Genomic DNA, 12,643 nt, shown 5'->3' on the forward strand with positions numbered 1-12,643 from the left:
CGGGCGCGGGCGCGTCTTCGGGATCCGCCTGCGGGTGGGGCGCCGGAGGAGCTGGACTGGAGGCTTACTCCGTGCGCCCCGGGAGGGTTTCGGCTTTCGCACTCGCTCTCTCCCTGTCCTTTGCGCCGACTGGGTGATCCCGGGGCTGAAGCCTGTGCTCCCCGTGCCTGCCGCCCCTCTTTCCTGTACAAAGCCATCTCTCCCACCCCCAACCCCACCCCGTACCCCCCATATATGATAGCCGGGGACCATGAGGGCTGTCCGGGAGGAGCGCGGGGACGCTCATCTGACACCAGAAGGAAGCCAGGGAGAAAATGGTAGTGCAAACTCACCTGCCTTCCTTTGGAAACTTCAAGAAAAAGACAGATTGTATCAGCTGATGGCTTTTAGTCTCCTAGACTAAAAAGAAACTTTCGTTGCAGCGAACAGCTTTAAAGAAAAATCACATTTTCTTGGGTTCGGATCTTTTTTATGGTAGAGGTTGGTTCTTGCTATCTTACATCTTGACCCTCATTTGGGAAGTCAAGACCGAACCTAACCATGACATTTTTTGTTTGGTTTATTCAATTGCACTTGTAACCTGTCAAAGGAGAAAATTGCAACACATTTAAAGATCTTTTCTGTTGTTGTTGCTGCTGATTCTCATTTTTTAACTTTTGTTGTTAGTTTAAAGATCTTAATTTTATTTGTGATTCTAGAATTGGGCAACACCTCCATTAAATTAGAAGAAGTGCTCCCATGAGCTGAGCAGAAGAGGTTGATTTTATAGACAGAGAAGGGCTGAAGAAAGCAGAAGCAAAGAACCAAGACTGGATTGGTTGTTTCAAAATTACTTTCCTTGTAAGGAGGGGACAGCGAGACAGAATCATAGAGAAATAACTGATGAGGACTTGCCACCATGGCTCGTACCTGTAACCCCAGCACTTCGGAAGGCCAAAACTGGAGGACGTCTTGAGTCCAGGAGTTTGAGACCAGCCGGAACAATACAGTAAGACCCCCATCTCCACAAAAACAAAAAATAAGCCAGGTGCAGTGGCTTATGCCTGTATTCCCAGCTGCTCAGGAGGCTGAGGTGGGAGGCTCATTTGAGCCCAGGAGTTTGAAGCTGCCATGAGCTGTGATTGTGCTTTTCATGCCAGCCTAAGTGACAGAGCAAGACCCTGTCTCTTTAAAAGAAAGAGAAAGAAAGAGAGAAATGACTGGTCATCACCAGGTTACATACATACAGATGACTACACAATTGACCCTTAACATGGGTTTGAACTGAGCAGGTCCACTTGTACATGGATTTTTTTCAATAAAAGTTACACCGAGTGTGCTTGCCTCTCCTGTCTCCCCTTCCATCTCCTCCACCTCTTCTACTTCTGCCACCCCTGAGACAGCAGAATCAACCCCTCCTCTTCTTTCCCCTCCTCAGCCTCCACATGAAGATAATGAGGACGAAGATTTTTTTTTTCTTTTTTCTTTTTTTTTTTTTGAGACGGAGTCTCTCTGTGTCGCCCAGGCTGGAGTGCAGTGGCCGGATCTCAGCTCACTGCAAGCTCCGCCTCCCGGGTTTATGCCATTCTCCTGCCTCAGCCTCCCGAGTAGCTGGGACTACAGGCGCCCGCCACCGCGCCCGGCTAGTTTTTTGCATTTTTTAGTAGAGACGGAGTTTCACCATGTTAGCCAGGATGGTCTCGATCTCCCGACCTCGTGATCTGCCCGTCTCGGCCTCCCAAAGTGCCGGGATTACAGGCTTGAACCACTGCGCCCGGCCGAGGACGAAGATGTTTATGATGATCACTTCCATTTATTGAGTAGTAAATGTACATCTCTTCCTTATGATTTTCTTAATAACATGCTCTTTTCTCTAGCTTACTTTATTGCAAGAATACAGTGTATAATACATATAACATACAACATATGTGTTAATTGACTGTTCATGTTATTGGCAAGGCTTTTGGTCAACAGTAGGCTATTGGTAGTTTTGGGAGATTCAAAAGTATGCAGGGGCTGGGCATGGTGGCTCACACCTGTAATCCCAGCACTTTGGGATGCCAAGCGGTGGATCACTTGAGATCAGGAGTTTGACACCAGCCTGGCCAACATGGTGAAACCCCAACTCTACTAAAAATGAGCCGGGAGTGGTGGTAGATACCTGTAATCCAGCTACTTGGGAGGCTGAGGCAGGAGAATCGCTTGAACCCAGGAGGCGGAGGTTGCAGTGAGCCCAAGATCATGCCACTGCACTCCAGCCTGGGCGACAGAGCCAGACTCTAATGCAAAAACAAACAAACAAACAAAAAAATGTTTGCAGGGATTTTCTTTTCTTTTCTTTTTTTTTTTGAGACAGGGTCTTGCTCTGTCTCCCAGACTGGAGTGCAGTGGCGCAATCTCAGCTCACTGTAACCTCCACCTCCCAGGTTCAAGTGATTCTCCTGCCTCAGCCTCTCGAGTAGCTGGGATTATAGGTGTGTACTGCCACGCCCAGCTAAATTTTGTATATTTAGTAGAGACAGGGTTTCGCCATGTTGACCAGACTGGTCTCAAACTCCTGATCTCAAGTGATCCACCTGACTCAGCTTCCCAAAGTGCTGGGATTACAGGCATGAGCCACCTCCCCCAGCTATGCAGGGATTTTCGACTGCATGGAGTTGGTGCCCCCAACCACCTCCTGTCACCCCCGCCTCATTCGAAAGTAGCTTGTTCGGGAAATTAGACCATCATCTCTTCTGATTTCTCAGAAAGTCAGATTACAACTTGGTTTTGGTTTGGTGATGTAAAACTTTAGCATGAGTGACTCCTTTCTGATTTTTAGTCGGGTCTGTTGAGGCCAAATGCAGGAGCTTAGTCCAAAACAGTGACCTCTTGTAACTTTTATTTAACAAATGTCAATGAGCACCTCAATTCCCCTGGGAAAGACAGACTGTGTTCCAGAAAGAGAGAATGTTTGGGAGGTGACATTTTAGATCTTTAGGCACACCGACTTATTCCCTTCCCCAGAAACACTTTGAGCTAATACTGGGCCTAGTTTTCAGCTCGGAATCAGAGAATATCCTCAAACCCCAGTCGATACCTCTGCCCTTTCCTGCCCTCAGATTACTCCTTCTGGAGGAAATGCTAGAGAGACCTGCCTATCATTTCCAACGGAATGATTCTCACTTGCAAAAGTACGCTTATCCGCTTTGGAGTCCAATAACTCCAGCGGTGATTAGGCCCCGGGGACTGATGCAGGTCACCAAACATGTTAGAGACTGGTGTGTAAACCTGAATGTCAATGCACTGATTTCCCATTGGAAATATTACTGTTGAAGGAACTAGACCCCCAGATTCACTAGTCAGTGCCTGTCTTATGCTTCCTTATATCTACAGCCCTGAACCCAGAGCCCATATTCAATAAATGTTGATGTTTATCAAAGATTGAATCCAGAGTGAAATTTTATTTCCATCTTCTTCCTTGCTTACTTTGCTTTCCACTACAGTTTAAATAACTACAGTTTAAATAAACACAGAGGCCAGGTGTGGTGGTTCATGCCTGTAATCCCAGCACTTTGGGAGGCAGAGGTGGGCGGCTCACTTGAGGTAAGGAGTTCGAGACCAGCCTGGCCAACATAGAGAAACTCCGTCTGTACTAAAAATACAAAAATTAGTTGGGCGTGGTGGCGGGTGCCTGTAATCCCAGGTACTCAGGAGGCTGGGGCAGGAAAATCGCTGGAACCTGGGGGGCGGAGTTTGCAGTGAGCTGAGATCATGCCATTGCACTCCAGCCTGGGCAACAGAGCGAGGCTCTGTCTCAATAAACAAACAAACAAATAAACACCAAAAGTGGTGTTGGCCATTTTTCCCCTGAAAGAAGCAGCAGGGAGGAAGCAGGTTATTCTGGGACTAACATAGCTGTTTCTGACAGTTGCTCTGGAGGCTAAAGCAGCTCCATCTTGGATGCTCATCTGCCATGTTCACTTCTGAGGAACCCCAGTTCCAGGAATGCCTCTAAAATTTCCATTTTCACATACTTACCCTTAGGTCAAAATAACGTTGGTGTTACTGTAAACACATACTTATTATAAATCCTGCCTGTGGCGAATTCTCTATGGTATACAAGCCCTTGGACTTGAGGGTAACAGTGCAGGGATCCGCCATCTTGTCTTGCAGCCATCCAGGACATGGCTTGTGTTTGTAAGTCCCTATTAAGTGTTTCTTTCTGAGAAATTTGATTTGTCCACCTCCTTCTTCAGCTTCTCAGCTTCCTCAGCCTTTGGAGGTAGGTGTGCGTAGACCTGCTCAACACAGAACAGTTATCCTCCACTAGGGACTTCCACAGGGCTTGTCTAAAACAAAGACACAAGTCTCGGAGAGCTGGCTGGAAGAAGCTGCTTCGAGCCACGTTGAATACCGAGCATCATGTCTGGTCCTTGGTGGTTTTTTCTCTTCTCCAGACCCTCGGACAATCCCTCTTTAGGCCTCCTGGAGTTCATTTGCCCAGATCAGAAGTTTAAGCATAACCCTAAATTTCTTTTGCCCCTCACTATTTAATTATCTTTTTTTTTTTTTTTTTTTTTGAGACTTGTTCTGTCTCCCAGGTTGGAGTGTGGTGGCGTGATCTCGGCTCACTGCCACCTCTGCCTCCCTGGCTCAGGCGATTCTCCTGCCTCAGCCTCCCGAGTAGCTGGGATTACAGGCACCTGCCACCATGCCCAGCTAATTTTTGTATTTTTAGTAGAGACAGGGTTTCACCATGTTGGCCTGGCTGGTCTTGAACTCCTGATCTTGGGTGATCCGCCTGCCTTGGCCTCCCAAAGTGCTGAGATTCCAGGTGTGAGCCACCACACCTGGCCCATTTAATTATCCTTAAATCTGTGGATTCCACCTCCTAGATATTCCTTGATTGTGAACTCCTATCTGTCTTTAGTGCCACCAACCCATCCAGGTCACCTTTGCCTGTCCTCTGGACCCTGACACAGCCTCCTGATGGATCTCCCAGCCTCTAATCTTTGTGTGTGTGTGTATGTGTGTGTGTGTGTGTGTGTGTGTGTATAAGCAGTTGGTCATGTAAACCAGCCTCTAATCTTGTTCATCTCCAATTCATTGCACACATGGTAGCCAGGGCGATCTTTGAAGCACAAAACAAGCCTTACCCCTTCTCTGCCTAGAATTCTTTAATGCCTCTCTGCTGACTCCACACTCCTTGGCTTGGTGTACACAAGACCTTTCTCCCCTCAGCCTGGTGTGCACTCTAGCTGGCCTTGCTGCACCACATCATGCAGGCGCTGATGCAACCTGCCCTTGCCTCTGCCCACCCTGCTTCCTCCACCTGGAGAGCCCTTCTCTCCAACACCCAGTGGCCTCCCACTCTCTTTGCCTGGCTGACCCCCCTTATCATCAGGTACTATCTTTGGCATCACTCTTCTTCATCTTCCTGATCTGAGTCATGTGTCCCTTCTTTTATGGCAAAAACTGTGATTACTTTTGCACCAACCCAATAGGTACTCGTAGAAAGTAAAAAGTTTCCTCTTCAAAGCTTCCCTTCTTGTTAAAGAATAAATCATCAATGTTAAAAATAATAGTTTATTTTAAAGACTAACTTCCTTCAAGCCTCCTTGCTTTGTGCTAATAACTCTTTGTTAAGCCTTGTCCTATGTAGCTATTAGATATAAAAGAGTAAGTACAGTCGTCCAGGCGCGGTGGCTCACGCCTGTAATCCCAACACTTTGGGAAGCCAAGGCAGGTGGATCACAAGATCAGGAGATCAAGACCATCCTGGCTAACACGGTAAAACCCCCTCTCTACTGAAAATACAAAAACAAAATTAGCTGGGTGTGGTGGTAGGTGCCTGTAGTCCCAGCTACTCGGGAGGCTGGGGCAGGAGAATGGCGTGAACCCGGGAGGCGGAGCTTGCAGTGAGCCGAGATCACACCACTGCACTCCAGCCTGAGAGACAGAGCAAGACTCTGCCTCAGAAGAAAAAAGAGTAAGTACAGTCTATGTCCTTGTACTTTAGTCAAGATGTTTGTGCTGGATGTACTCAAAGGCACGTTCCAGTTTATAGCCTATGCCCCTTCCTTATTTAAAAATATTGTTACTTTTCTAAGTCCTTTCACAAGCAACTTCTTCATTTCCTTTGTTCTCTATTGCTTTCACCTATTTAAGAAAGTTTTAAATTATTAGCCAATTGGATTTAATTTAGACTGTGAGGTCCCACTCCAGCCAATAGAGACAGGACACAGTAGCAGAGACAAACTGCATAAAGGATAAAAATTACTTCCCGGCCGGGCGCGGTGGCTCAAGCCTGTAATCCCAGCACTTTGGGAGGCCGAGACGGGGTGGATCACGAGGTCAGGAGATTGAGACCATCCTGGCTAACCCAGTGAAACCCCGTCTCTACTAAAAAATACAAAAAACTAGCCGGGCGAGGTGGCGGGCGCCTGTAGTCCCAGCTACTTGGGAGGCTGAGGCAGGAGAATGGCGTGAACCTGGGAGGCGGAGCTTGCAGTGAGCCGAGATCCGGCCACTGCACTCCAGCCTGGGCGACACAGCAAGACTCCGTCTCAAAAAAAAAAAAAATTACTTCCCTCCTTTGTTCAAGTGTGCTCTTGCCATTGTTCCATTTGCAAGGAGCACCCTTTCTGCAAAAAGTAAAATTGCCTTGCTAAAAAAAAACTTTTGGTCTAAATGCTAATTTTTCCTTGCCATACCAGGGAACAAGCATTCTGTTTCTAAATAAACATTTTACTTATAACATGCTCCCTTACATATCCCGTGCCACCCTGTCAATTGCACTGCATTGAAATTGCTTGTCTGATGGTCTAATTTGTCCATGGATTGAGTTTCGTGAGGGCAGGAGCAGACTTGTCAATCACCACTGGGTCCCCAACCTCTAGCATGGTGCCTGACAGACAGTAGTTACTAAAGCAACAATAATTGTAATGGCTACCATTTATTGAACATTTACTGCATGCCAGGTACTGTGTGAAAGGCTTTGTTTGGATTACTGCATTTAATTTTTATGGGAGAGGCTGTAATGTGTGCTGCCCAGATCCACTTTCAGGGATGAAGGACTTATTCCACCTACTGTTGGGGATGCTGTAGGAAGCCCAGTCTCAGCTTTATGGGGACTGATGCAGCTAAAGAAAACTGCCTCGCCCAAGATCACACTTCCCTCCAGAGACAACCTGCATCCAGTGACTGATCTACTGAGGAGGGCCTTAGAGGCTCAGTCCCTTTGGTCCAACTCAGGATAGGGCTAACGGGCTACCCCGGCTCCAGAGCGCCCTCTGGGGTTGACTGCTGCTTTCTTTGGGACTGCGTCACAGCTCAGCTTCTCCCTCTGTGCAGTCCTGCTTCCTGTGTTGCTCCTAGGAGAATTCCTAATTAAAGTCCAGCTTGCTGTTTCTCATAGTCAGCTTCCTGAGGAGCCAAACCTGGAACAATCCTCTTAGCAGCCTTCTAGATAGGCGTTATTATGATTCTCCTTTTACAGATGAAGCAACTAAGGTTTGGAGACATTAACACAAGGCTCTTGATTTGTGGAGGCGTGATTTGAATTGCGGCAATTGACGCTGGATCCCACGCTATTAACCAGGCACTCAAACATGATAAGTGAATCAATGGCTTAGTCCCACTTGTCACCAAGGGAAAAAATGTAAAAAGCTAGAATTGAGAAACAACGCTTTGTGCAAATGATTTCCTCAATGCTGAGGAAACAGGAGCCGCAGCTGACTGCTGTGGAAGATTATAAATCAGCCCTATCAATGCTGTGCCCAGGCCTGGCTGACTCATAGCACAGGTCACAGACAGAGGACTCGAGCCCAGCTATAATGGTGAGTTTTAAGTGAAAATGTCGACCACAAGATTTCAGCGTCTGGATGATTTAATCCATTTCTAATGGAACACAAGAGCCAGCACAGGAGAACAGCCAGTTCTCCCTGATCTGTGCAAAATGCTGGTCATCTCAGGTCATTTTTGTTTGCCTTTGGGATGCTGTGAGAGATCGGCACGTGCAGTCATGCACACCTTCACCAGCCATGCCCTCTCGGGGGGGCCCTTCCACTAGGGGCAGCCTAGATAAAAGGCCATCTGGATGAAAGCCATGGCCTCTCTCTAATGTCCTGATGGTCAAGTGCATTGGGAGAGAAGGGCTACAGGCAGTAGGTATTAGCACTGAGGGGGACACAAGACATCCAGCCTGGTTATACTGTGCAGACTTCTATGATAAGCTCTATAAATACGCCCTGCTGGAGGTGGAGGGGGAAATCAATATGGCTTCGCTGCAGAGTTTAGATTGCAGCACTAACTTTGCATCTGTTATCAAAAGTTAAAGTCTGTGCCTGCTTGGGCCCAGTCACCCTGTGCTCTCTGACCCTGTGTGGCAGGTATATCCTGGAACAAGCATCTAGGCCTTTCATCATAAACCATCCTGTTTAGCTATTTAACTCTCTACATTCTTCTCTGAAAGAATGGCAGGAACCGTGGTACCGGGGACTCTAGCATCAAAAGCTAATTATTTTTTACTTTTTAGTTTTTGAGGTGGAGTCTCACTTTGTTGCCCAGGCTGGAGTGCAGTGGTGGGATCTCAGCCCACTGCAACCTCTGCCTCCTGAGTAGCTGGGATTATGGGTGTGTGGCACCACACTGGCTAATTTTTGTATTTTTAGTAGGGATGGGGTTTCACCATGTTTGCCAGGCTAGTCTTGAACTGCTGACCTCAAGTGATCCACCTGCCTTGGCCTCCCAAAGTGTTGGGATTACAGGCGAGAGCAATGGCACTCAGGTTTTTTTTATTGTTTGTTTGTTTGTTTTTAATATCAGGTGCTGTCCTGATCTCATTTATCTACCCAGCAACTCTAGGAAGCACAGGCTTTTATTAAACCCACTGCGTGGTTGAGGAAACAGGCTTGGAGATGTTGAATAACTTGCCTGAGCTCACATAACTGACCAGCAGGTAAAACAAGGATTTGAAGCCAGGTCTGGCTGATTCTGCAATCTGTATTTAACCACAAGGCGAAACAGCCCTCCATCTCTTGCTGCCTCTCTTTTTCAGGTGAGTCCTAGCTGAACAGCTGAACTGCATTGAATAGTATCACCGCAAGTTCACCCACAACCTCAGAATGTGACCTTACTTTGCAGATGTGATCAAATTAAGATGAGGTCATACTAGATTAGGGTGGGCCTTAATCCAATGACTGGTGTCCTCATAACAAGAGGACACCGGTTCATAACTGTAATCCCAGGACTTTGGGAGGCCAAGGCAGACATATCCCTGGAGTCCAGGAGTTTGAGACCAGCCTGGGCAACATGTCGAAATCCTGTCTCTACAAAATAAGCAAACATTAGCTAGGCGTGGTGGTGCAAGCCCGTAGTCCCAGCTACTTGGGAGGCTGAGGTGGGAGGATAGCTTGAGTCTGGGAGGCAGGGGTTGCAGTGGGCCAGTATCATGCCACTGCCCTCCAGCTTGGGTGACACAGCGAGACCTATGCCTCAAAAAAATAAAAATAAAAAGAGGGGCCGGGCACGATGGCTCATGCCTGTAATCCCAGCACTTTGGGAGGCCAAGGTGGGTGGATCATTTGAGGTCAGAAGTTCCAGACCAGCCTGACCAACATGGTGAAACCCGATCTCTACTAAAAATACAAAAAAAAAAAAAATTAGCCAGGTGTGATGGCTCATGCCTGTAATCCCAGCTACTGGGGAGGCTGAGGCAGGAGAATCGCTTGAACCCTGGAGGCGCAGGTTGCAGTGAGCCTTGATCACGCCACTGCACTTCAGCCTGGGTGACAGAGGAAGACTGTGTCTCAAAAATAAATAAATAATAAGTAAATAAAAATAAAAAGAGGGAAATGTTGATATAGAGACACAGACATACAGGGAAAGGACCATGTGACAATGAAGGCAGAGATCGGAGCAATGCACCCGTAAGCCAAGGAGCACCAAGGATTGTCCGCAACCTCCAGAAGCTGGAAGAGGCAGGTAGGATTCTCGTCTAGAGTCTTCCAGAGAGAACATGGCCCTGCTGCCCCCTTCATTCCTGACTTCTTCTTTAAGGTCAGGTTTCAATTATATCACCCTGACTAAACATAAATGAATGGATAGCTTGTCAAGCAAAAAAACCAATAAATAATGATACGAATGTAGGAGGGAAGTGAAAAATGTCTGGTTACCCATTTGTTTATTTACTCCAACAAGCATTTGATGCCAGTCTCTGGGATTACACTGATGAATGAAACAGGATCAGCCTCTGTGCTCAGGAGTTAATGATTTTGTGGAGTCAAGAACCCTGTGAACAGTTAACTTACATTACAACGTGGTAAATGCTGTTGCAGAGATACAGATAAAAGGCTGCGGAAGCCGAAAAGACAGAGCAAGTAACTCAGCCTAGTGAATCTGGGAAGGCTTCAGGGAGACATTTGTGTTGAAAAAATTTTAAATCAATAATCAGTAATATACACACGATACAGAACTCCAGGTGCCAAAGGAGACTGCATTAGTTCACTAGGTCTGCTGGGACAAAGTACCATGAACTGAGTGGGTTAGAACAACAGACATGTATTATCTCAGGTCTGGACTCTAGAAGTCCAAGCCAAGGTGTCAGCAAGGTTGGTGCCTTCTAAGGGCTGCAAGCGAAAACGCTGTTCCATGCCTCACTTAGCTTCTAGTGGTTTGCTGGGCATCATCCTAATTTGCTTTCATTTTCACATGGCATTCTCCCTGTATGCCTGCCTGGGTCCAAATTCCTCTTTTTTTTTTTTTTGAGACAGAGTCTCACTCCGTCGCCCAGGCTGGAGTGCAGTGGCGCGATCTCGGCTCACTGCAACTTCCACCTCCTGCATTCAAGCAATTCTTGTGCCTCAGCCTCCCCAGTAGCTGGGATTACAGGCACCTGCCACCATGCCCGGCTAATTTTTGTAGTTTTAGTAGAGACAGAATTTTGCCATATTGACCAGGCTGGTCTCAAACCCCTGACCTCAGGTGATCCACCCGCCTTGGCCTCCAAAAGTGTTGGAATTACAGGCATGAGCCACCATACCCGCTGCCTCCTTTTCTTTCTTACATAGAGATGGGGTCTCACTGTGTTACCCACGTTGGTCTTGAACTCCTAGGCTCAACTGATTATCCTGTCTCAGCCTCCCAAAGTGCTAAGATTACAGGCATGAGCCACTGCACCTAACCTCAAATTCTCCCTTTTCAACAAGGACATTAGGGGCCCACCCTACTCCATCCAGTATGACCTCATCTTAACTAATTATGTCTGCAATGACACTATTTCCAAATACACTCAAATTTTGAGGTCCTGAGGTAGGACTTCAACATATAACTTGGCGGGGGTGGGGGAGGTTCACAGTTCACCCCGTAACGGGTACTTGGTGAAAAATAAACCTCCCGGCCAGACTTGGTGGCTCACACCTGTAATCCCTACACTTTGGGAGGCCAAGGTGGGCTGATCACCTGAGGTCAGGAGTTCAAGACCAGCCTGGCCAACATGGTGAAACCCCACCTCTACTAAAAATACAAAAAAAAAAAAAAAAAAGCCTGGCATGGTGGCAGGCACCTGTAATCCCAGCTCCTTGGGAGGCTGAGGCAGGAGAATCACTTGAACCCAGGAGGCTGAGGCAGGAGAATCACTTGAACCCAGGATCTTGCATTGAGCCAAGATCATGCTACTGCACTCCAGCTTGGGTGACAGAACAAGACTCCGTCTCAAAAAAAAAAAAAAAGAAAAGAAAAGAAAAAAGAAAGAAAAAGAAAAAGAAATTTCCTTTCCTCTATGCTCCCTAGCTTCCCAGTTCCCTGCTCTAGAGGCAACCAATGTCTCCAGTTTACTGAGTGTTTTTCCAGGGGTCTCCTATTCATTTACCAACATATATGTGCACGTTTTTCCTACTCATAAAATGATAGCCATGTGCACTGGCATTTGCCTTCCTCTTTTTACTTAACAATGTTCCTGTGAAATTTTCCATATCACTCCACACAGAGCCTCTTTACTCCTTTAAGTGACTGTACAGTACTTTCTAATTTATTGAGCTGGTCTCCTATTAATAGATACTTAGTTTCCAATCTTCTGTTATTACAAACAATGCTGCAATGTGTGTGTGTGTATATATATATAGAGAGAGAGAGAGACAGACAGGGTCTCACTCTGTCACTCAGGCTGGAGTGCAGTGGCGTGATCTCGGCTTACTGCAACCTCTACCTCCTGGGTTCAAGTGATTCTCGTGCCTCAGCCTCCCAAGTAGCTAGGATTACAGCATGCACCACCATGCCTGGCTCATTTTTTTGTATTTTTAGTAGAGATGGGTTTCGCCATTGGCCAGGCTGGTCTCAAACTCCTGACCTCGAATGATCCACCTGCCTCAGCCTCCCAAAGTGCTGGGACTACAGGCATGAGCCACCGTACCTGGCCTGCAATATATTTTCTTGTGCACAGGTCATTTTGCATGAAAATATGAGTAGATCTATCAATACCTGGAAGTGGAAGTGCTCCATCATCAGGCCAATGCATTTTAAAATTTAAGTTATTTTGCCAAATTTGTCTCCAAGGAGGTCAGAGAAGGTCAGCCTCGTACCAGCAGTGTTCGGAGTGCACGTTGCCCATGATTTTTTTTTTTTTTTTTTGCCACAGAACAATAGACACCTTCATTCCATGGGCAAAGACAGAAAGGATGAGGAT

Source organism: Trachypithecus francoisi, unplaced genomic scaffold (genome assembly GCF_009764315.1).
Source record: "Trachypithecus francoisi isolate TF-2019V2 unplaced genomic scaffold, Tfra_2.0 Contig01579, whole genome shotgun sequence".
Classification (NCBI taxonomy): domain Eukaryota; kingdom Metazoa; phylum Chordata; class Mammalia; order Primates; family Cercopithecidae; genus Trachypithecus; species Trachypithecus francoisi.